Here is a 24,455-nt window from a genome sequence, read left to right as displayed (position 1 = left end):
CCTTTGTATTCAAAGATTATTCTCTCCCTAAAATTGGCCATCAAGGACCAGTGAGCTTTAAAAGTGGGGTTAGGGGGCGCCTGAGTGGCTCAGTTGGTTAAGCGACTGCCTTCGGCTCAGGTCATGATCCTGGAGTCCCGGGATCGAGTCCCGCGTCGGGCTCCCTGCTCGGCAGGGAGCCTGTCTCTCCCTCTGACCCTCTGACCCTCTTCCCTCTCGTGCTTTCTATCTCTCATTCTCTCTCTCTCTCAAATAAATAAAAAAATCTTTAAAAAAAAAAAAAGTGGGGTTAGGTAGGGGTGGTTAAAGGCTGGAGGAGGTCTTGGGGGGCCCGGGGAATTAGAGATTTTGAACGCCTGGTCAACCTACAGTGTCACCTCCTGGTATCCTCCATACTCATTCTTGTGTCATTTGTGTTCTTATTTGCTCTTTGCAGATAACGTTTATTTATAACTGCTGATAGACTGTGGTCTCGACAGTTCCAGTATCAGCATTGAATTAGAGGAGAAAAGCAGTGTGGTGCAGTGGGTAAGTTCTTGGGTCCGGGAATGGGACAGTTAACTGGGCAAGTAATTTAAATACACCTAGCTATGAAAATTAGATAAGATAATGCATAAAAGAATGTTTGGTCCTGTGCCTGGCACATAGTAAATACTCAGTCAAATGGTAGCTAATAAAAAATATTATTGGAAAAATTCTTATTATTTATTGAACCAGCAAAGGAAAGTAAATCAGTAAGACCAAAGTTGCTCAACTGAAATTTAGCCTGGTGGTCTGTTATCCTGACTGCACATTAAAATTATCTAGAGGGGTGCCTGGCTGGCTTAGTCAGTGGAGGGTGGGAGTGTTGATCTCTGGGTTTGAGTTCGAGCCCCACCTTGGGTGTAGAGATTACTTAAAAATAAAATCTTTTAAAATATTAAAATAAAATTATCTAGAGAACTTCTACAAAATACCAATATCTGAACCCCCACTCCACTGATTCTGATTAAACTTGTCTCTAATGGAATTGTGACTGATCTAAGAAGAGTCCAGAGTAACTGCTAGGGATTTCCTATTAAGGAAACAAAAATTCTCCTGGATATAATTGAAGGTATAAAATATTTGGAACTTAAATTTTTACTCATACATTATACTTAATGAAATTAGACAAGGGGCACCTAGGTGGCTCAGTTGGTTGGGCAGCTGCCTTCCGCTCAGGTCATGATCCTGGAGTCCCAGGATCGAGTCCGCATGGGGCTCCCTGCTCAGCGGGGGGTCTGCTTCTCCCTCTGACTCTCCTCCCTCTCAGGCTGTCTCTCTCTCTCAATAAATAAATAAAATCTAAAAAAAAAAAGAAATTAGACAAGAGTATTAAAGTTATATAATCTATTTCATATCTATCTCAGACTGTTAGATAAAATTTTTCTACTATTAGTTACTTAAAAGCACAGATTTATTATAAGTGTCTCCTCTAGTAGAAATTAAATTCATCCTTCATGGGTTATCTCAACCACTTACTAGAGGAAATCTTTTGAAATTATCCAAAAGGATTTTTATCTTAATCCCTTCGCTTCTAGTACTTTTTTTTTTTTTGGCAATCCCTACCTTTTGCTTTCTTCTGTGGCACACATCTTCATACCTATTAATCACTTATCTTACTCTGAATATTTATGGAAGGCCAAAAAGGCACATTACTCATCTTTGTCACTCTTGGAAACCAACTTATACTAGGTTCTCTAGTATTTGTTGAACTGAATATATTCAATTCATATATTGATATATTGACATATATTAATAAAAGTATTATGCATACAATAACTCAAATTATATCTTGATATATCTTTTTAGAATATACTTTTAAAAATATAAATTTTACAAAATTAATGTTTTATACTTCATTAGATTACTGAACACAAATTTTTCCAAGTGTATCATCTCCAAGATTTAACTAACTTTGAAAGGAGCAATTTATCTTATTTGGGAAACTAATTCTTTATACAATTATATTAAAGCTGGGGAAAAATAGGAAAAATTTTAAATGGAGTCATCTTTGGACTTTGGTTTGTAACTACATTATTTCATATAAACAGCAGCTAAAATTATGCAAATATCTGAAACTTATTAATGACACCTTAAAAAAGCCTTTGTGACTTAGTTAGCTTGGAAATTATGTCTCCTGAAAGCTGTAATGAGATAATCTCATTAATTTTGGATCATGCAAGTTGATTGATATTTTCAAACCAAGCTAACAGTAGTACACAGCCATTAAATGAATTGTCCTATTTTAGTAAAGCACCAAGCACTCCACATTGTATAGCTTCTAAACCAGCAGACAGGTGATTCTTGGTCTGTCAAGAAGATAATTGTGGAGACAAACAACTATGGTTAATATAGCATTTGTTCTTACAAAGATATCTCAGCAGTAATGGATTTGTCAACACTCCAAGAGATGATTAAAATCTTATGATCACATTCAGAGATTAACTTATTCTTTTTTTTTAGGATTTTATTCATTTATTTGACAGAGAGAGCACAAAGCAAGGGGAGTGAGAGAGGGAGAAACAAGTTCCCCACTGAGCAGGGAGCCCCATGTGGGGCTCTGGGGCTCAATCCCAGGACCCCAGGATCATGACCTGAGCCAAAGGCAAATGCTTAACCAATTGAGCCACCCAGGTGTCCCAGAGATTGACTTATTCTTAATTAAAGGATTTTCACCTCTTCAGAGCCTGGAATATAAAGGCATGTAAAGCAAGAAACTTTCTTTCATAGGTGACACTGCTATTTTTACTTTCTGGAAAATGATAATGCTTTTCTTAAGAAATGAAGGTTTCTGGGGTGCCTGCCTGGCTCAGTCGGTAGAGCATGTGACTCTTGATCTCAGGGTCATGAGTTCAAGCCCCATGTTGGATGTGGAGCCTACTTAAGTTTAAAAAAGGAAAAAAAAAATGAAGGTTTTTCACAGTGTATTCTACTTACAATACCAAAAGCATGGGCTTCATGGGTTAATACCATCCAAGTCATCTATTTACCCCTGTGCCAATGAATTTATAAATACATATTTAATTTTATGCCATGTATATAATATTTAGAAATCAACCCTTAGCCAGTGACCTGGAATTTTTTTAGATTCCTAATGTTACAGGATTTTTTCTCCATCAGTGCCCATGGTTCTTGGTCATGCTGATTCGAAGAATGAAGAGGTAGACCAGACAGAGTGGTGGGCAGCAAAGCAAGGCTTATTGAGTGATAGCAAAGTAACAGTACAAGGCTCCAGAGGAGGGAGGGGAACTGAGAAGGTTGCCATCGGGGTTTCTAAGTCTAGGGGTTTTTATGGGTTTGTTGGAAGGCTATTTAATCTGATTAACCCTCCCTGTGCCTGTCATCCAATCAGGTTTTTGTCATCTATCTATCACATAGAAAAGGGTAGAGGGCTCCTTCCAGGGTGGATGTAAAATGTTTTTAAGGGTGGTTTCCTCTTGGGGAGGGGGCGGCTTTGTCCCTGTCTGCTTTTGTTCTAATTATCCTTAATCCCTAATAATGTGATTCCAGAATGAACACACAAAAGTGGTAAGTTTAGGTGTTCCTGTCTGGCTCAGTCGGTGGAGTTTGCAACTCTTGATCTCAGCGTTGTGGGTTCAATCCCCACATTGGGTGTAGAAATTACTTAAAAATAAAATCTTTAAAAAAATGAGAAGTTTATACAGACCAAAATTGAAGATTTTATTGATGGCATTTTAACTTTCTTATCCAAGAACAGTCTCTATTTGTTCCAGTTGCTTTCTTTGTTTTGGTCTCTCTCACTTCATACTAGTTGCTTTCCTCCAATTTCGGCTAATTTGTTGCTTTCTGCTCAAAGGTTAAAAAAGGGCAGAAAAAAAGCATATTGAAAGTTCTGGGTTTGTTGGTGACTGGGTCGATTTGGGGAGATCACCAGTGAAATTGCTTTTCTTTTTAAAGATTTTATTTATTTGAGAGAGAGAGGACATGAGTGCACACTCGTGGTTGAAAGGCAGAAGGAGAGGGAGAAGCAGACTCCCCGCTGAGCAGGGATTCCCTTTGCAGGGTTTGATCCTAGGACGCTGAGATCATGACCTGAGCCAAAGTCAGACACTTAACTGACTGAACCACCCAGATGCCCCTACTTTTAGAAACAAACAAACAAGAAAAACCCTGCTATCTAGCACTTGAGTGTAAACACATGGTGGGCCAGCCTTTTTTTTTCTTTAATTAAAGCAGATTACAGTGTGGGGCTTGAACTCACAACCTTGAGATCCAGAGTCACATGCTCTACTGACTGAGCCAGCCAGGCACCCCTGGGCCAGCTTTCTGGAAGGATGGCTGGAATAGCACGGAGGGCATCAACTTTCGTGTATAAATCTCTGTATATAGTATATCTTTTTGATACCTCCTGTCCAAAGACCCACTTTTACCCACCCAGTCTTAGGCCAGCTAGCAGAAGGGGTGAAGGTGGGAATCTCAGTTTCTAACTTTTTTTTAAACTAACTTTGAACCAGTCACCCTGTTTTGGTTCACCTCATCCCATTCTCAAATGAGCCTGATGCTATCAAATCCTGAAGCTCTCTGAAGGTTCACTTAGACCACTGCTGGCTTAGACTTCAGCTTTCTTTCTTTTTTTTTTTCTTTTTAAGATTTTATTTATTTATGTAGGCACACAAATTTTTGTGTGTAATTCCCCATATTTTTTCAAAAATCTGTCTTCATTTGAGGTGAAAGTCTTTGGGTGTCTTATTTTGTGTGTGTGTGTGTGTTTTTTTAAAGATTTATTTATTTGAGAGAGAGAGTGAGTGGGAATGCGAGCCAGGGGAGGGGCAGAGGCAGAAGGAGAGAATTCCAAGCAGACTTCTGGCTGAGTGTGCAGTCTGGGGTTTGATCCCAGGACCCTGAGATCATGACCTGAGCTGAAACCAATGATTGGCCATTCAATCGACGAAGCCACCCAGGCACCCCTCATGTTTTGTGTTTTGACGTTTATACAGGTTCTTACTTAACATTAGGTTTCTTTTTTCATGTTTTATGATTATTTTTTATTGCAGATGGATTTTGTGGAACTTTTTCTTTGTGAAGTATTTGAGGGTTTTAAGTATTTTCCTTGAGAGATGATTTGTATGGACCCAGGGGCACTACCAATCCAGGAGAACTTTAAAAATAATTTTTGGGATTAAGTTCCCAAATGACACAGTTAATACAAATTTGGATCAGAAACCAGCATGAGAGGAGACTGGTCATTATAAATTCTCAGATGGAGGCTCACCATTCTCAAATCTTCATTAGTCCTTTTAAATAAAACAACATTCCTGTGCTCTGTAGATTGGCTGGCTATATGGAGAAATCACATCTTCCTTTGTTGACAGCCCTCCAGGTTTTTTCATTTAGCTTGCTCCAGTCAGTTTATTGAATCACTTGAAAAATATTATATTTAGTTGCTTCTGCAAGATTCTCTAGTGTCCGGGTGGAATAAATAAATCCTCATCAAGGATTTCCTCAGCAGGTTTTCCTCAAAATATCCAAGTTTCCAGGGCCACATTCTGATCATCAGGGGCCCTAGGTACTTCTGTCTTTGTGGGCCCCTTCCACCGCAAAAGATCATTAAAATTGTCTTTTCTACTACACCTGAAACCAATTTTACCGTATATGTTAACTAGAATTTAAATAAAAACTTGAAATAAAAAGAAAATCTTAAAAATTAAAACTGTCTTTTACAACTGTGCTGGTATAAAGACAAATTTAATCCAGGCTGGATTATGACATTATTTCTTCTGATTTTAAAAGAAATGAAAACATTTTCAAAGGCCCTGGATAAACTGACTCTGAGCATTGCTTGTCTCTCCCTCACTCTCAATTCCCCTTTTAGAAGTTGTTTTGTACCAATATTAAAGGTTTAATAGGAAAAGGGTGAACTTAGACATTTTCCTTTCATCTCTGTCTCTGTTTCACCTCTTTTGCCGAAAGTCCCTTATGGTGTCTTCACCTTCAGTCCCTTTTCTTTTTCTATGCCAAAACAATCCACCAAGTACTAAATTTGTCCTATATTAAAGATAAGAAAGAAATACAACATTTACCTAAGGATAAAAGCATGTTGTTTGTTTTATTTAAGCTCTTCCTTCATCTCCATGTTCTGTAGTTTATATTTTGGCTTTGAGGTGTTTATGTTTGTTTTCTTGTTTAGGTGAAAAAAAATAGGACTGGCAGAATAAACCAGGAGCTTATATCCTCTTTCTGGGATTTTACACTAACTTTGCTAGTGACCTTTGGAAAGAAAATTAAACTTTGTGAACTCTATTGTAATCCTCAGGAAGAATTATAATGGCTGGTGTTTATGACATGTACATAGGGCATTTTGAGAACAGATGACTTAATGTTTGCACAGTGCTCTGGGCATTTTAGATCAAAGATGCTGAGCTTACCCAGCATTAAGCCCATTTAATTTATACCCAGATTATATATTTAACTCTGACAGAAGTGGATGGAGACTTATATACTTTGTATTTTGCCAGTTTCTTTTTGGCTGGAGACAGCTTTCTGTCTGATAGATAATAGCAATGCTTTACATTTATAGACCATATAAAATCTTTCATCCAAGGAGTTCAAAGAACTCAGCAATTATGACTCATTGTTCCTTAAAATATCTCTACAAAACTTGAGATGACATGCATTGAGGTAAACTGATTATTGAGGTAAGGAAACTAGAGTCATGGAGGCATTAAAGTGTTAACAAGGCATTTCAGGAGTCAGAATTCAGGTAAGTCCCCCTTTCTTTGATTAGACCTTAACATTCCATCCCCATAAAGGGAAGCTCTACAAGGACTTCAGTTGTATTTATGATAAAGATAATACTTCTCAACTATGAAGATGTTAGCTCTTATTTCTCCAAGCTCATCTCCTTATCCCTGCCCTCCCTAGGTCCTCTCCCATAGCTGCACCCACTCTGCAGATACTGTCACTGTGACCAGAACATCTGACCTATAAAGTGGCTCCTATCATCATTCCCATATCAGAGGAAGTGTCTCCTCCTAAAAAGACCCCCTGATTAAATCAAATTCCAGAATAATAGTTTCCCAAAGTACCAGGCACCTCCCCTTTAGAGCACTTGCCTTGCACTTTAGAGTGCAAGGAACATGTCTGTTTTTTCTTACTATTTTAGCCCCAACATCTAGTTTAGTGCTTGGTGCTAAATATGGGCTCAAAATATATTTGGTCACTGAATTAATTTAGATTTTAGGAGAAGTGTTCTTTCAGAATTTGAACCCAAATCCTGAAACTTCAGTTTATAATTATAATCAGTAAGAAAATAGTTGGCATTCTAAACTATTATTCTAATATTTGAATAGGAAAATATATAGAATGCCTCAACAACTTAATTCAAACTAAAACCATTAAACTAGTATGATGGCAAGTGACCAGTTAGGAAAATGGTGAACAGGCAGGCGCTCATTAAAAAGGTGATTAAGGGGAAGTCTGAGATTAGACAGAGAGTCAGTGGAATTTTTCTATAGCAGGAGTCCCCACTTGAACCCAAGAAAATGGACTTCTCTATTTTTCTTTGGCTTCCAGTCATCTTCACATCCTAATCTGGGTGGTCAGGAGGGGCTTACTATAGATTTTTCTAGGACACCTGAGGAAGAAGACTGATAGAAGACTAGCTGCATTCAAACTGTCTATTCCCTGGCCTTACTGAAGGGCTCACATGTGAGACTCATGGAGAATTCCTGCCAGCAAAAGCCTGAGATGTACTAACCAGTTGCTTGAGTATAACACGGAGTAGGCAATAATCTCTCTTCCTCTGAAGTTAGATTTTTTTAATTTGGCAGGAAGAGCAATCCAAGGGGTGTGTGTGTGTGTCGTTATTTTGTTTTAAAGAGGGCCTTTCATAATTCTATCTTTGTTTTGGAAAGAAACTCTAGAGGCAGTACAAGGATAGATCTGAAGAGAGTAGGAAGAAACAAGGGAGGAGATCATTGAAGAAATTATTGTCATAGTTAAAATAAAAGCTGGTGGGGTCTGAACTCCAGTTGTGGTGAAGGAATAGGAGACATTTCGGAGACAGGACTAGCAGGATTTGAGCCCAGTTGGATGTGGGCTGTGAGGAACAGGAAACAAAGCCAGCTCAGGTTTCTAGGTTTGGGTCATCAGTGCATAAGGGTGCTATTAACTAAACAGGGAATAGAGGACAAGCAGGTTTAGTGGAGTATAAATGTTAGGTTTTTGGCACCTGGGGGACATCCAAGTGAAGATGCCAGAAAGAGAGACGACCTGGCTGGAGAGCCAGATTTTGGAACCTAGATTACACTCCTTTGAGGAATTAGTTTGTTTTTTGTATTGCTCATAGCAGCCATGCTGTAAATGTGAATTTCCCAAGGAAGCTGACAAACACCTATTTAGCCTGTGGTCTTCCTGACAGAGCATGGTCCTTCCTGAGAATGTTTCTCTGGGGACTTGCATTCACAAGACCAACTCTGCACTCTAGTAAAGCAACTTCTCTCCATCAGACATGGAATTGGGAGCCAACACTTCTTTGCCAAACCTTACTCTTTTCCCAGGAACAATGGAGCATAGAATGTTTGAGGGCAAGTTGTATATATTTAGGGTACGGGACTAATATTGTTTATGGTTTTAGGGAGAAGGGACTATATTTGCATTTAAATAAGTGAAGGAGAGAATTGCTAGATTATTCAGTGATCGAGCATGGATAGAAGCTGGTGGGGATACAGTGGAAAATTGGAGTAAAGGACCCTGGTTAGAGTTGAAAGAGTGAGTGAGTAGCAGGAGTGCTGAATCAACAAGAAAGCAAGCTTGGGACCACAGATCCCAGGCAACTTTGGCAACCTTATTAATAAGTTTGGGAAGGTATCAGCTGTGATATTGTGGTTTATAAGATACTGTGATATATATTTGGTCATTTAGAAAAAAAAATTGGGGGCGCCTGGGTGGCTCAGCCGGTTAAGCAGTTAAGCGTCTGCCTTTGGCTCAGGTCATGATCCCACGGTCCTAGGATCAAGCCCTGCATGGGATCAAGCCCTGCATTGCATCGGGCTCCCTGCTCAGTGGGAAGCCTGCTTCTCCCTCTCCCTCTGCCTGCACCCCACCCTGCTTGTGCCTGCTCTTTCTCTCTCTCTATCAAATAAATAAAAGCTTTAAAAAATATATATTTTGTTCATCTGAATAACCAAATATATATGAGAAGTACTTCTCATATATAATTGATCTTCACATACAGTTCCTGGCCCATAGCTGCCAAAACTCTTGGAATTTCTAGAGTGGTAAGAGCAATGGGAACTTCTTTTGTTATAATCTTTGGTTTCTTATCTTCAGTTCCTGAAAATGCTTCAGAGCCATAAAGATGAAATGGATGTTTTGTTATTCATAACCAGCCCCTTTCCACCACCACCAGGTTTGTTAATGAGGTGATTTTTGGAAATTCCCTAACTTTTGGAGGCTGGTTGCCAAGAGGACCAACCTGAAATAGAGGGGTAGATCTTTCAGTCCCACCCTCTGATTTCTGGGGAGGGGAGAAGAGCTGGATGTTGAATCAATCACCAGTGGCCAGTGATTCAATCAGTCATGCCTACGGTAATGAAGCCTTCCTAAAAATCCAAAAGGTGGGGGTTCAGAGAGCTTCTCTGTTGGTGAACCAGAACGCTTCCATGTGCCACCATGCCGGGCCCCCAATTCCACAATGACAGAAACCCCTTTGTTGGCGCCCTTGCCCCCATGTATCTCTTCATCTGGCTATTGATCTGTATCCTTTAATATCTTTTGTAATATACTTGTACTCGAGTAGATACATGGGTTTCCTGAGTTCTGTGAGCAGCTCTAGCAAATTAATCAAACCTAAGGAGGGAGTTGTGGGAACCTCTGATCTATAGTTGTTCAGTCAGAAGCACAGATGACAACCCAGACTTGACACCTGGCGTCGGAGGTCCGCGCTAGCAAATTATGCCCAAGGAGTGGGCATATATATAGCTAGTTGGTCAGAAGCATCGGTGATAAGGTGGGGGAGGGTCCAAATGTAGAACTGAGCCCTCAACCTATGGAATCTGATGCAATCTCTGGGTAGATAGTGTTAGAATTGAGTTGAATTGTAGGACACCTGGCTGGTGGTTGGAGAATTGCTTGGTGGTGTAGAACCGCGCCCCCCATACACACATTTAAATTGGGGAATAGAAGGGGTGCCTGGCTGGCTCAGTCAGAACATGATCTCAGGATCGTGAGTTCAAGCCCCATATTGGGAGTAGAGATTACATAAAAAAATTTTAAACTAAAAAGTAAAGAAATCATCTTTAAAAAAATTGGGAAGCAGAACCTTTATCAGCCATGCATTCTGCTAGTCAGTGGTGAAGAAGAGGAGGATGAAATTGAGGGGGTGCCCAGGGGAAATGGCAGTGGGCAAAGAAAGGCTATTCTTTGGACTGCCAGGTGACTCCCTGGCTAGGACAGCCTTTCATAGGTACATTGGATGTTTCTAATTTCAGATTGCTAGTAGTGAGAACATATCCCAGTTCAAAACTCAAGCTCTAAAGGACTAGGAAACTTGTAAATTTCCATTAAAGGAAAAATTTTACTACTGTATAGATGGACTTGCTATCAAGGTGATCTTACCTGCCCCTACTTTTATATGTTTAAAAGTCCATTATACGTTCCTTATTCAAAAGCACCTGAAAGATTGAAGAAGCCCCCTTGTCATTAAAAAGCATTCTTGTCACCACTGAGCATTATGATTTCACTTTTATGAACAATTTATTGCATATAAAAATAAACTTTGGCTGATGTATTTATTTGATTTCCCTTCTGTTGCTATTGCTAAACAAGAAGGGAATATAGGGAGTATCACTGAAAGGAGATTAATTTCTGTTGTGTTGTTGAATCAGACAAACTTCAGATATGACAAGAGATGCTATATGGGGATGGGGGTTAGGGAGGAATTTTAACCTTTGTAGAAACTTAAAACTGAGGAAAGAATATTTAAACATATTTAATATGTATTTATTAAAAAGCTATTAGGTGGCTCCAATTCACGGTATTTTAGTTTTTTGTAATCTGCTAGAGATTAAGTGCATTCCTTCATGACCAAGTAGAATTGCATTCAGTGCGTATGTTGGATTCTGTTAACATGATAGGAATTTTGCAGACTGTTCTGCTGATGTGTTAGGCCATATCTTTTTTGAGTTTTTTATTACAATAGTATACATTTCCTACTTGGTTGATTAAGGAAAGAAATGGACTTCTGGTGAATCGTGCCAGGATATCCCATATGGCTCTCAACAAACAGCTGCTGGTTTCCTGACATTCTTTTAGATGCTCTTTCATGCACTAAAATTGCTTAATGGACAGGAGAAGAATCAAATGGACAAACATTGGCAAGTCAAATAGAAACTCAGATGACAATTCAAAATGGATAATTAGGTTTGGTCTGCAGAACTGCAAAAAGCCATCTGCCAAAAGACATGCCTGCAGATTCCAGGGGCTGACTTCTTAGAGTGGTACTAAGATTCCAGTTACTCTCTCAAGGTTGAGAGCCCAGTAAAGACAGCAAGAAGAAGGGTCTCAATTCAAGTCGAAAAACAGATAAACCAAAGTAGATTATAATCTTCAACAGAATAAGGAAATAAACATTTAGCCTCCTGATATCCTAGGTCAGCTCCTTTTCACACCCTTTTATCTTTCCCCTCAGGCCTCAAAGGGCTGCTGAGAATTTTCTTTTCTCCTGTTTATAGTGCTATGTTTTAGAAGCCTATGCCTAATCCAAGCTTGTGGAGATTTATTCCTACATTTTCTTCTAAGAGTTTTAAGTTTTTTTTAACTCTTTCATTTAGATTTATGAGCCAACCTTCTTATTTTGCATATGGATATCCAGTGTGTTAGCACCATTTATTGAAAAGTCAATTTGTCCGTCATATAATTTTTTCGGCACCCTTGTTGAAAATCAGTTGACCATGGATGCCTGGTGGCTCAGTCGATTAAGTGTCTGCCTTCAGCTCAGGTCATGATCCCAGGGTCCTGGGATGGAGCCCCACGTCCGGCTCCCTGCTCCGCCGGCAGTGTTCTTGTCCCTCTCCCTCTGCTGTTCCCCCTGCTTATGCGCTCTCTCTCTGTCAAATAAATAAATAAAATCTTTAAAAATTTTTAAAAAATCAATTGACCATAAAATGTAAAGGTTTATTTCTGGACTCTCTTTTCTAATCCATTGATCTATAAGTCTATCTTTTTAATTTTTTTAATATAGGTATATCTATGCCAGTATCATACTATCTTATATACTGTCGCTCTAATAAGCTTTGAAATCAGGAAGTCTGAGTCTTCTAACATTGTTCTTTTATTCAAGATTGGGTTGGGTATTCTATGTTCCTTGCATTTCCATATGCATTTTAAAAATTCAGCTTCTCATTTTCTTCTAAAAAACTAGCTGGAATTCTGACAGGGATTACACTGAACCTGTAAATCAATTTGGGAAATGTTGCCATCTTATTATTAAGCCTTTTGGCCCATAAACATGGGGTGTCTTTCCACTTATTTAGGTATAGTTCTCAGGGTAATAAAAGTCTTAAATTTCTTTGTTAAATTTATTATATTTGATGTTGTTATAAATAGAACTGATTTCTTAATTTCATTTTCTGATTGAGGAACCAATGGCTCAGAAATGTTAAGTTGCCCAAAGGTCAAAGATGCTAGTATATAGAAATACAACTGATTTTTGTGTGTTGATTTTATATCCTGCAACCTTGTTGAACTCATTTATTCTAGTAGTTGCTGTTTTTTGTTTGTTTGTTTAGTGGATTCCTTAGGATTTTATATATACAAGGTCATGTCATCTGGAAATAGAGATAGTTTCATTTCTTCCTTTACAATCTAGGTGTTTTTTACTCCTTTTTCTTCTCTAATTGTCATGGCTAGAACCTCTAGTACAATAGAAGTTGTGAGTGGAAATTATTCTCTTATTTCTGGTGCTAGGGGGAAAGTATTCAGTCTCTTACCATTAAATATAATGTTAGCTATGAGTTTTCCATAGATGTTCTTTATCAGATGAGGATGTTTCCTTCTATCCTAAGTTTTGTGAAGAGTTTTTATCATGAAAGTGTGTTGGATTTTGTCAAATGCTTTTTCTGCATCTGTTGAGATGATCATATGTGGTGTGATGCTGGGCACAGAAGCCTAAGATACTAGGAAGAATATTGTATTTTCTCCATCAGCTGCTTGTAGTGTGATATGGAATGTAGTGAGGTTAAATACAAACTCGGGTTAGAACAAAAGACCCCAATAATTAGACAATACAACTGATAGACAAAATGGGTCCCTCATGTCAAAGGAGTAAAAACTAAAATTTTTAAACAGGTTAAATGACCATGTGGAACAAAACCAGTCAGCACAACCTAAGGTGGCAAGCTTGCACAAAATTCAGCAAAATTTGCAAAAAGACCCCTGCAACACATCCTGTCATGCTCTCAAATGGCTGCCACATCCTGAAAGTGCTACCAGAAATAGCGAGGTCTATCCTCCTTGCCACTCCACTCATGATACTTGCAGTTTGGGACTTAAGTCTGACCAGTCCCCATAAAGGGCACAGAATTTGCAGTTTTTGTCCATTTAACCCTGTGCCTAATCCTTCCCCTTTGGAGTGTACTTTCAGTTTGCAGCCAGAGGCTGTATTTCCCTGGTTTGCAAGCTGCATGGCAAAAAAGCTTTTCCTTGTCTCTAACAAAATCCTGGCATTCCAGGATGTTTTTTGTTGACAAGGGTCTAATGTAATCATTACAGGGGGACCAGTGAAACACAGCTGGTTTCCAAAGAGGAATATAGAACTTGACCCATTTAGCAAACATTCTGATTTTAGTATTGTTTGGTTAGAGTATAGATGAATCAAGTGATAGCCAAAATGGATGATCTCTATGGGAACGTAGGGTAGCGGTTTGACCCGGGCTGACCCCGAGGTACAGGTGTGAGTGCAAGTTTTTATTTAGAATATGATTCCAGGAAACACAAGTAAGGAAATGGGGAAGTGAGACAACCATGGAAAAAAGCCAACAGAAGGTATGTTGATGAGCAGAATGACTCTGTGGATAATGGATCAATCCCAGTGGGAGATCCTGGTAGATTATATAGAGTAAGTCTTGTAGTTGTCCCACCTGAGGAATGAGGAGCTGGGGTGTTTATTTACCAACTCCCATCTGTTGATGGCTGGAGACTGTGCCTGGGATATTAACTCCCCAGCATTCTCTATCTGTCCTTTAGGGGTCTAGCACACTCATGCAGTTGGAGAAGGCCCTCAGACAGTCAGTCATTGATTTTTCCCATAGGAAATATGGGAACAGTAAATGCTGAATAAATATAGGCCTGGCACCAAAACATCTGCTACATGGTTCTTAAGTTTTTTGGTTATCAACTAACTACTTTGACAATTTGATTAAAGTTATAGATCATCACACTAGAAAAAACAATAAGTGCACATATGTATATGATTTTGTATTCAATTTATTGGAATTTAAAAGTTACACCTGAAGTGCCAAAGAGTCACTATTTTTCGGGTTCTATGCTGATCTATGGAAAATTTTTACCTTGTCCCATTTTGCTGGAAAATGAATACAGGGTGGTTGAGGCCAGTTAGGGAATTACCAGTCTTAGACAGCCTTGTGGAAGAAAGTATTATGAAATAGATTCCATAGTTATATTGAAATACAATGTTCTTAATGAAGGAATGGATGACATTATTAGAAGGATTCAGGGATGTGAAGGAGAGAGGTCCAGATGTTCTTGCAGCAGGTGGTATATAAGAGGAAGAAGCAGCCTCCCTGGAGCAGGGAGCCTGATGCGGGGCTCGATCCCAGGACCCTGGGATCATGACCTGAGCCAAAGGCAGATACTTAACTGACTGAGCCACCCAAGCACCCCACCCTAGAGTTCCTTAGTGTCTTCCACCATGTGAGTACACAGTGGGAAGAAGGCTGTCGTTGAAGCAGGTTCTCACCAGAAACTGAATTTTCCAGTGCCTGGATCTTGGACTTTCCAATCTCCAGAACTATGAGAAATGTTTGTTGTTTAAGCCATCCAATCTATGGTATTTTTGTTACAGCAGCTTGAATAGACTAAGATAAGTATCTTCCCTAATTGGGTGAATTATGAACCTTGATCCAATTTTCTGGTAAGGCCATCTAAAATTCAAAACAGTCTATTTTATTTTATATTTTGTTTGTTGAGTGGGTAATGTAATTGTATGGTTTCAGTTTTAGTAAAAGATATAAAAATATTTTTTTTCCTTACGGCCTGCCAGTCATCTAGAGTTCTTCCAGAAGCAGTAACTGTTACCAGTTTCTAGCACAGTAGTGTTGATGGTTGTGGGAAAGAGATTCTCAGTACCTAGGAAAATTAACCAGTATTGAAACAGCATGATTGCTATGATGTCATCACGACCTTGGGACAAAGGCAATATCATTAAACCAGTAAAGACAGTCCCCCATGCCTGCTCCACTTTCAGAAGGAGGCTTTTTGGCGTACTGGTTTTGGCTTACTGAGTTTTCTGGCATGGCATAGACCTTGTATGTTGTGACCTGCATACTTTCATTGTGGTGGATTAGGAGTCACTGGATATCTCTTATGACTGGGTTATGTCTTTAAAAATGCCTGATAACCCACTGGTGGGTATGTAGTGTGAAAGTCTTGGGTTCTGGCCCATGTTGTGGGGCAAGACAGGCAGCGGTCTGGTCTGTTGCTGAGATAGAGCCTTTCTCTTAAACAGAAGGTGGTCAGTGTAGATATAAAACAACTCGTAAAGGCCTAAGAATTCTTTTCCTTTGTTTTCCAAGAGGACCTCTTGATATAAAAGAGAGTAAGTGGTGGCAACACTTTTGACCTACATGGTTCCCCTGTGGTGCCTAAATAACTGGAAATGAATAGTGGGGACTGGGAACTATGGTGTTTGTGCTAGAAACTCCAGTTTTGGGGTGGCAAGAATATAGGTGTTTCAGAAAATGAAGCGAGAAAATACTGGGATCATTCCCATTTCTTAACTAATTTAAATAAATAAATGATGACCCCCAAAAAAGGTGGGGAGTGGGGAGAAGAGGAGGAACTATTGTCCATGATTCAGGTTCTTGCTTATCTGCCAGTGCTTGTTCCTGGTGATTTTCCTGGTGATTTTACTACTGCCCAGCTTCCCCTAAGTCATACTGCCAAGTCTCTAACACTGACTTGGTGGCCAACAAGTTTTGGTCTTTGGTTCTGTGTGTGTGTGTGTGTGTGTGTCTGTATGTGTCTGTATTTTTTAACAGATCTGATAGTTCTGCATGGTCTGAGTCATTTAGGGAGAAATGTGCACACAGGAATGAAAAGATGATTGTGACCTGGGTTAGTTTGTCCTTCAAGAAACATGTTGAGACAGGATTAGACATGCATGAAATTTCTTGGGGAAAATACCTTTTAGGGAAGATGGAGAGAGAGGGAATAGAGGAGACTGAGAGAACCTCAGGCCACAGCACCCTTCTGATATCTGTGAAGGAGAGAGGGGAGGAAGCTACGCAGGGTGAGAAGAAGCTTAGAAAGCAGAGCAGTTTAAAAGTTTCAGCAAGGCCAATGGGGAGTTTTCAAGCCAACGTCACTAGTGAGGAAATGAGCCTGCCTTTGTTTCCCTGCCATACTTGGTCATCTGCTGGGAGCAGCTAGTGGGCAGCTTGACCTGGGAACCCATGTGGTAGATTCAGAGCCCAACACCTGGGGTTGTTCCCCAGGACTCATGTAGACAGGACTGTTTTTGTAATTTTCAAGATATCTGCAAAATTTGTGTGGGAGTTTGGAGTATTTCAAGGTTGTAGGGGAGGGGAGGTGACACTTTAGTGAAAATAATAACAGCCTAAACAACCAGCATTTAAATGTGCGTCAAGTACTTACTAAGTGCTATACATGCATTAAATCATGCAATGCTGTGATAACGTTGTGAAGTGGTGTAGTATATAGAACTCTTTCAGTTGGAAATGACAAGCCTAAAATTAACCTGGGTGAAAAAAAAAGAATTTATAGAATTTAACTGTTCTCATAACCAAGATGTCTCAGAGTTGGGATTAAAGGGGGGCAAGTGAGGTAGGTCATGGAAGTGCACAATAGGATCCTGTTTTTATTTTAAAAGTCAATATTTTTTTTCAATCATGGATTTTTTTACATTAATTTTGATTTTTAAAAAGTGTGGTTTAAAATACTTTTTTTTTTGATGACAGTTTTTTTTTTTTTTTTTTTACATCCCTTTAAATTTTGCTCCTGAGATGAGTGCCTCACTTGCCTCTCCTTAGTTCTGACCCATAACTGGATCCAGAAGTTCAAATGACCACAGCATGAGTCAGCTCCTTTGGGTCTGCTTCTTTAATTTTGGTAGGCGCTTTCTATGTGTGGCTTTTAGCACTCACAGTTTTAGAGGGAAGGAGACCTTTTCTCTCCTGTATGTTCTTGAGTCTTTGAAAGGACTCTAATTAAAGTCATCTAAAACCTTGGGCATTCTGGAAGAATTTTAAATTATAGGATACACTCTAATCCAGGAAGACATTTTAATTTCTGGATTAATTTGTATTACCTTCTTCTTGGAAAATCAGTCTTCTTTTCTTAAAAATCATTTATAATTTACAAAATTCTCATTGGAAGGCAAAAACAGTTGTAACTAACTTCTATTGATTAGGTAAGAAAACCAAAATGTCTGTCATTGAGATAGCTTTTTATGAAATATTAATATATCTTTCTTCATGGAATAGCTGTATCAAGGATATTTTATTAATTGAAGAAAGCAAGATGTAAAACTGTACCTAGCATATACCACCATTTGTGTGAAATATGTATGTGTATGCATATGATTATTATTTCTGGAAAGATAAAGGAAAAAGCTAATAATAGTTATTGCTTCTGAGGAGGATATTTGGGTGGCTAAGAGAACACAGGAGGAAAACTAAGTTTTTACTGTGTATCCTTTTATGTCTTCTGAAAGTTGAATACTATATGCATGTATTACCTATTCAAAAAATTGGTAGATTTTTTGAATCTCTTTTTTTGCAGTGAATGTGTGGTAGATACTATTATAGTTATCAGGGACAAATTAGGGAATAAGAGAAGTTTCTGTGCTCCTGGAGTAGATTTAGCCTTAGAGTAAATCAGGCCTTGACTTAGTAGAAAATAAAATTTGATTATAAGATCTCTGGAGTGTAACACAGTCAAAATGGCATGACTGTGTTTGAATGATCAGTATTGATGTGGAAGGCAGTTTTCATTTTTTCACTCCTGACTTTCCTTACTCAAAATGAGATACCAGCAGATGTATAAACCAGGCATGCTAGAATTTTTTTTAATTTATTTGAGAGAGAGAGAGTGAATGTGAGCAGGGAAAGTGACAGAGGGAAGGGAGAGAATCTCAAGCCAACTCCTTGCTGAGCATGGAGCCTGACATGGGACTCAATCTCATGACCCTGAGATCATGACCTGAACTGAAATCAAGAGTTGGCACTTAACCAATTGAGCCACCCAGGTTCCCCCAGGCAAATGTCCTGAGATCAAAGAGACAGAAAACAAATATTAGTTGATAATGGCAGTCTGTTCCCAATAGTAAATACAAAGTACAATTCATTACTGACCCCTGCCCTTAGCAATGAACATGGGTTGTCTTGTCAATAATGTTAATAGCTATTATGAGCCTTTAGTGAACATTGGTATCCAGAATTCCAGGAGCACTTGGGTGTTGGGTCAAAGGGGATATATACTGATTTCATGAATCCATGTGTTCTAAAGACCAAAGAATTAAGGGAGTACCTCAGGTTACTGTGGTGTGAGGTGTTCCTCATAATCATGAGGAAACATAGGTGCCTCCGTGAATTTACTACTCTAATTGGCAGTAGGTGGTCATGACAGTGACAGCAGGAGCTAAAGTTTCTAGTATACAGGTACTAGGCTAGGTGATGGCAACATACGCTTCTCCAATGAGGAGACCATGAGAAACATTAGAAAGAATAGTGTTTCAGTAATAATGAATAGAATTACCTTCTATCTGTTCCTGTGCTAAACCTAATTAGTTCCAGTTTCTGGGATTAAAACCTTAAAAAAAAAAGCTTCACTACCAGAATTTACTCAGTGTGTCAATTCCTGAAGAGCTCAAGGGCAAATGATAATTGACTTCTGTGAACATGAAAATGGTAATTCAATTTTGAGTCTGTACCTAACTAGGTCAATGTCTGCAAAGCTTCCAAGATTAATATCAGGAGGTGATGCAGGGATATATGGTTGTGCAGGAACCATGGGGCCAAATGGATCTCCCATTACAGAAGGTAGAAGAAGGTACTCAGCTGCTGATGTGGCTAGATTTGCTGCTTCTGGTAATTTCTTCTCTGGACTATTTATAAGTCTGGAAGAAACAGCTTTTCTACCTTCTTTTTTTTTTTTATATGTTGAACTTTGCTTGTATGAACACAATTGCCATTCATAGATGGTTATTCATGTCTGCTTGGACTTGTTAGATGAAGTGCCTAGTTGGTATATTTAGATTCAGTGTTTCTCCCTCTTATGGTTTTAAATCACTATTAATTATTATTTAACATTTATGTAAGTTCATCATAGGTAGACACAAAGAGAGACCAAGAGATCAATCCATCTTACTCATTTTGCAAGTGTTAATGCTGAGGTTCAGGGGGGAAAAGGTATTAATCTATCCATAGTCAAAGGAAAATTATTTTACTAAAACCAGTTGACAGTTTGGAAAAATACATTTAGTTCACCTTATAACAACATACCCAACTGGATTAAAAAATTTAAAAAAATGAATAAAATAACCAAAAGGATATATGTGTGTGTGTGTATGTACATATACATATTTAGAGGTTAGAAATGTAATTTAATTCAAAGATCTTTACTTTTGATTTATCTTTGGTAAATTTTATTGAAATATACATACAGAAAAAGTATGCAAATCATTAAGTGTGCTGAATGAATTTTCACTGAGTGAACACTCCTGTGTAATTACATAAAGCCAAAGGAAGAAAACACTCTGTCTCTCTCAAATAAATAAATAAAATCTTAAAAAATAATAATAATAATTTTTTTTTTAAAAAAAGCATGAAGAGGGCACCTGGGTGGCTTAGATGATTAAGCATCTGCCTTCAGCTCAGGTCATGATCCCAGGGTCCTGGGATCGAGTCCCGCATCGGGCTCCCTGCTCCTTGGGAGCCTGCTTCTCCCTCTGCCTCTCTCTCTCACTCTGTCTCTCATGAATAAATAAATAAAACTGAAAAAAAAATGAAAGTTATGAAAAAAATTTAAAAAAAAGCATGAAGAAATTTTATACTTCTCTTGAAAGATGTACACATTATGGTTGCCTTTCTGTGGTGACATTTTGACAAGCATTCAACGTGTAACACCAGGATTAATCAAGAATTACCACTAATAAACTACCAAGGTAATACTCTTTTTTTTTTTTTAAAGGTTTTATTTATTTATTCGAGAGAGAGAGAATGAGAGATAGAGAGCACGAGAGGGAAGAGTGTCAGAGGGAGAAGCAGACTCCCTGCCGAGCAGGGAGCCCGATGTGGGACTCGATCCTGGGACTCCAGGATCATGACCTGAGCGGAAGGCAGTCGCTTAACCAACTGAGCCACCCAGGCCCCCCAGGGTAATACTCTTGACAAGCAATAGAGATACACATTCTCCTGAAACACCAATAGATAAAAAGTGTTAGAATTCTAGCATATCAAATTACTATGATAATTCTCAGCACTGTTTGAAGTGTTTCACTGCATTCTGCTGAATTACAAGTATATAAATAATAAGCTCTTATTGCCTTGTCTAATAGGACAATCTGCCAAATGTATGCCCTATGGGGGATTACATGAATATTTCCTTTCTTTTCTTATGCAAAAGATGTTGCCATTCATCCTTGTATAGATAAAGATGGAAGACCATCTTTGAGCAGATCATTATACCTTGTGCATCCTAGAAGGTGTGGACTATAGGAGAAAGGCAAAAAGAGGCATTTAGTTTAAAGCCGGCTCCTGAACTGAGAAGTTGAAGGAAAACATTTACTTCAGGGGCCCAAAAGTCTTCTGGAAAGGGAAACAAATCGCTCCGATCCTTGACCCCCAAGTTTTCTACCTGAGGTTTGGTTTCAGGTAGATTCACAGATTTGGACTAGGTAGTGCCATCCGAGGCCCAGGTGTCAGTTATGCAGTGGGGCCCCTGAAATGAGACTGTGGGAACTAAACTCTGGCTTGACCCTAAGTCAAGAGGGGAAGTAGGGCTGGGAGAAGTTGGCCTTGCAAGTCTGTCCTGAACCAGAAGTCCACATTAGTGAACCTCACTTATGCTGTTTTTCAGTGAAAGAAGAGAGATAATATAAATCCTGTTTCTAAGCACAATTTACTTCAGGTATGCAATATAAAAAAAGAAACAAGTGAAACTAAAGGAATTATTGAAATTGGGTATCAGGACAGAGCTCTACACAACAAGAGGTAATCTTTTTTTTTTTTTTTTAAGATTTTATTTATTGATTTGAGCATGCGACTCTTGATCTCGGGGTTGTGAGTTTGAGCCCCACGTTGGGTGTAGAGATTACTGAAAAATGAAGTCTTAAAATTTAAAAAAAAAAATTAAAAACAAGGAATAAAGTAACAGGTAGATATTTTCAAAAGTGAAAAACATTAGACAACACAAGACCCATTAAAAGAACTACTTGTTAAGAAAAATTAGCCAATTAAGAGACTGAAGCAAAGAGCTCAGAAATGAGAAACTGGTGAAGAAAATGACAGTGAATACTGGCTCTGTTAAAATGGAAAAATGACACTAAGTTACTATGGGAATTTTGCTACAGACTGGAAAATAAATGTTAAAAATCATGAAATATATAACTATAATAATAAGAGCCTAAATAAACAACGTTGGGAGGAATCGCAGGAGTGCTAAGGTCCTTGATCTTTTCTTAGCAAGATGTTAACTGCTATCAGTTAAAATGTAGAGATTTTAAGAAATAAACACAACTCCAACCTCGTTATATTTTTCATAAGTCCTTTGTTAACCGACGAATCTTTCAGAAAATATTACCTCTTGGGGCGCCTGGGTGGCTCAGTTGGTTAAGCATCTGCCCTTAGCTCAGGTCTTGATCCCAGGGTCCTGGGACTGAGCTTCGCATCAGGCTTCCTGCTCAGCTGGGAGTCTACTTCTCCCTCTCCCTCTCCCTCTGCCTGTCCCCCATGCTCCATGGGCTAAGTCAGCCAGGCGTCCCTCTGTTACTTTATTCTTGAATACTGTCTTCTCTGAATAGATTATTCTTGGGTCACACTTTATTTCTCTTTTTTTTTTTTTTTAAGATTTTTATTTATTTATTTGACAGAGAGATAGTGAGAGCCGGAACACAAGCAGGGGGAGTGGGAGAGGGAGAAGCAGGCTCTCCGCTGAGCAGGGAGCCCGATGCAGGACTCAATCCCAGGACCCCGGGGTCATGACCTGAGCCAAAGGCGGACGCTTAATGACTGAGCCACCCAGGCGCTCCTATTTCTCTTTTTGAGGATTGTTTTAATTATCTAAGGCTATGTAACATATCACTCAAAATTTTAGCCATTTACAACACCCCTTTGTTATGGTATGCAGTTCCTGAGGGTCAGGGATCTGAGAGTGGCTTAGCTGTGTGGTTATGGCTCAGATCTGATAATGTGTGCAAGCTGTGTGTTGGGACTGTAGTCATCTCAAGGGTTGACAGGGCCTAGAAGATCTACTTCCAAGGTGGCTCACTCATACGGTTGTTCTTGGGAGGCTCTTCCTCCCTGACTGGTGGCAAAAGACTTCATTTCCTCATTGCCTTGACCTTTGCACAGCAGCTGACCTACCCCACAATGTGCTACCCAAGAGGGGATGAGAGCACAACCAGGACTGAAGCTGCAGTGCCTTGTTATAACCCAATCTTGGAAGTGACATACCATTACTTCTTCAGGATTCTGTTGGACCACACAGTCCAACCCTGTTAAAGTGAGGGAATGGACTACACAAGAGTTTGCACACCAGGACATGGGGATCATGGAAGATCACCTTTTAAGCAGGCTAATACTGCTCTTTTCCTTCTGGTGTTGAGTATTACCATAGAGAAGTTAGAAACCAGCCTAAATTCCTTCCCTTGCCAGTAGCTTACCTATAAAACCTAGATGCCTGGCAAAACACCTTTATTTTTGAAGCTCTTTAGTTTGGGAGTTGAATGTTCCATATCGGATTTTCTTGGAGGTGATTTCTTTCTGCAGATTCAGTTTTTGTTTCATTTCAGGGATATTTCTTAAATCAGATCTTTGAATAAATTTTTTCTTTCATTTTTGGGTTCTCTTCTTCAAGATCATCAAGTTAAAAAGGGGCAGAGCTATTTACTATATGGGATGCAGAGAGATGCGTCTTCCCCTTGCTTCTTATCAGTAAAAACAGTATTACTACATTGCTTAGCTCATGCTATAGACCAAATGCTTATGTCCTCTCAAATTTCCTTTGTTGACATCCTACATCCCAATGTGATGGTACTAGAAGGTGGGTCGTTTTGGAGGAGATGAGATCATCAGAGTGGAGCCTCTCATGAAATAGGGCTAATCCTATTTCTCTCCTAAAAGAGACCCCAGAGAGCTCCCTTGCCCTTCCCCCCTGTGAGGACACAGAGAGAAAATGGCCATCTATGAGCCAGAAAGCAGGCTCTCCCAGACATTGAATCTGCCAGCACCTTGATCTTGGACTGCACAGCCCCAAGAACTGTGAGACATAATTTTGTGTTGTTTATAAGCCACCGCATCTATGGTGTTCTGTTATAGCAGCCTGAATAGATTAAGACCGTTTATAATAAGCACTCAGTAATGTTAACTCAGTGCTTTATATGCACCATGTCACAATTCAATCAGGTAAGGGCTCATAAAATTCCCATTTGATAAATACACAAACACACGTTCATATTAATATACTTAGTGAATGGCAGAATTGAATTTGAAGCCAGGTCGTCTGACTTCATAGACCAGACAAGGAGAAACGTTGCCTTCTACATCCAGATATTGGCCCCTCAGCGGCACATGTCTGCGTGTTCAGCAGCCGTGGCAGCACCTTCAACAAACGTCGGCATCACAGTTGCCATTCAGCAGATCAGAAGTGACCGGACTCCTATCTAATAACTGTAGTGAGATGGAGTAGGAGAGGAGAAACATGGTTCCAAGAACTTGACCAAGTTGCTTATGGAAAAACTGTCTCTCGTTCCCCTTAGACCAATTCTGGAGGATATGAGAAAACTGGACTTCGCAAAGAATAAAAGCAGATCTGGGGAAATACAAATTTATGGCTGCTTTTGCCCATAGTTTTACCTTAGGCCTGGCTCACCTAAATGTAAACATACATGTACAGAAATGTGTAGAATGAAGTTACTTAGACTATGTATGATCACAAAGGGGTTGACAACACTTCTCAGTAGGGTGTTGGAAAAACCTTTAGCTGAAAGTAAGATA

At 39.2% G+C, this 24,455-nt stretch overlaps 1 long non-coding RNA gene across 2 annotated transcripts in view; it reads left to right on the top strand.

The window, feature by feature from the left end:
* Positions 1 to 24,455, top strand: part of LOC113916504 — a 98,168-nt gene that overhangs the window by 586 nt on the left and 73,127 nt on the right. For both annotated transcript variants that reach the window (XR_003517958.1, XR_003517959.1), the window contains exon 2: positions 437 to 528. This is a non-coding gene — a long non-coding RNA (uncharacterized LOC113916504). The remainder of the gene's footprint in view (positions 1 to 436; positions 529 to 24,455) is intronic.

This window comes from Zalophus californianus, chromosome 1, assembly GCF_009762305.2.
Source record: "Zalophus californianus isolate mZalCal1 chromosome 1, mZalCal1.pri.v2, whole genome shotgun sequence".
NCBI lineage: Eukaryota > Metazoa > Chordata > Mammalia > Carnivora > Otariidae > Zalophus > Zalophus californianus.
Note: the sequence above shows the minus strand (reverse complement) of the source record. Positions and strands in the feature narration are given on the sequence as shown.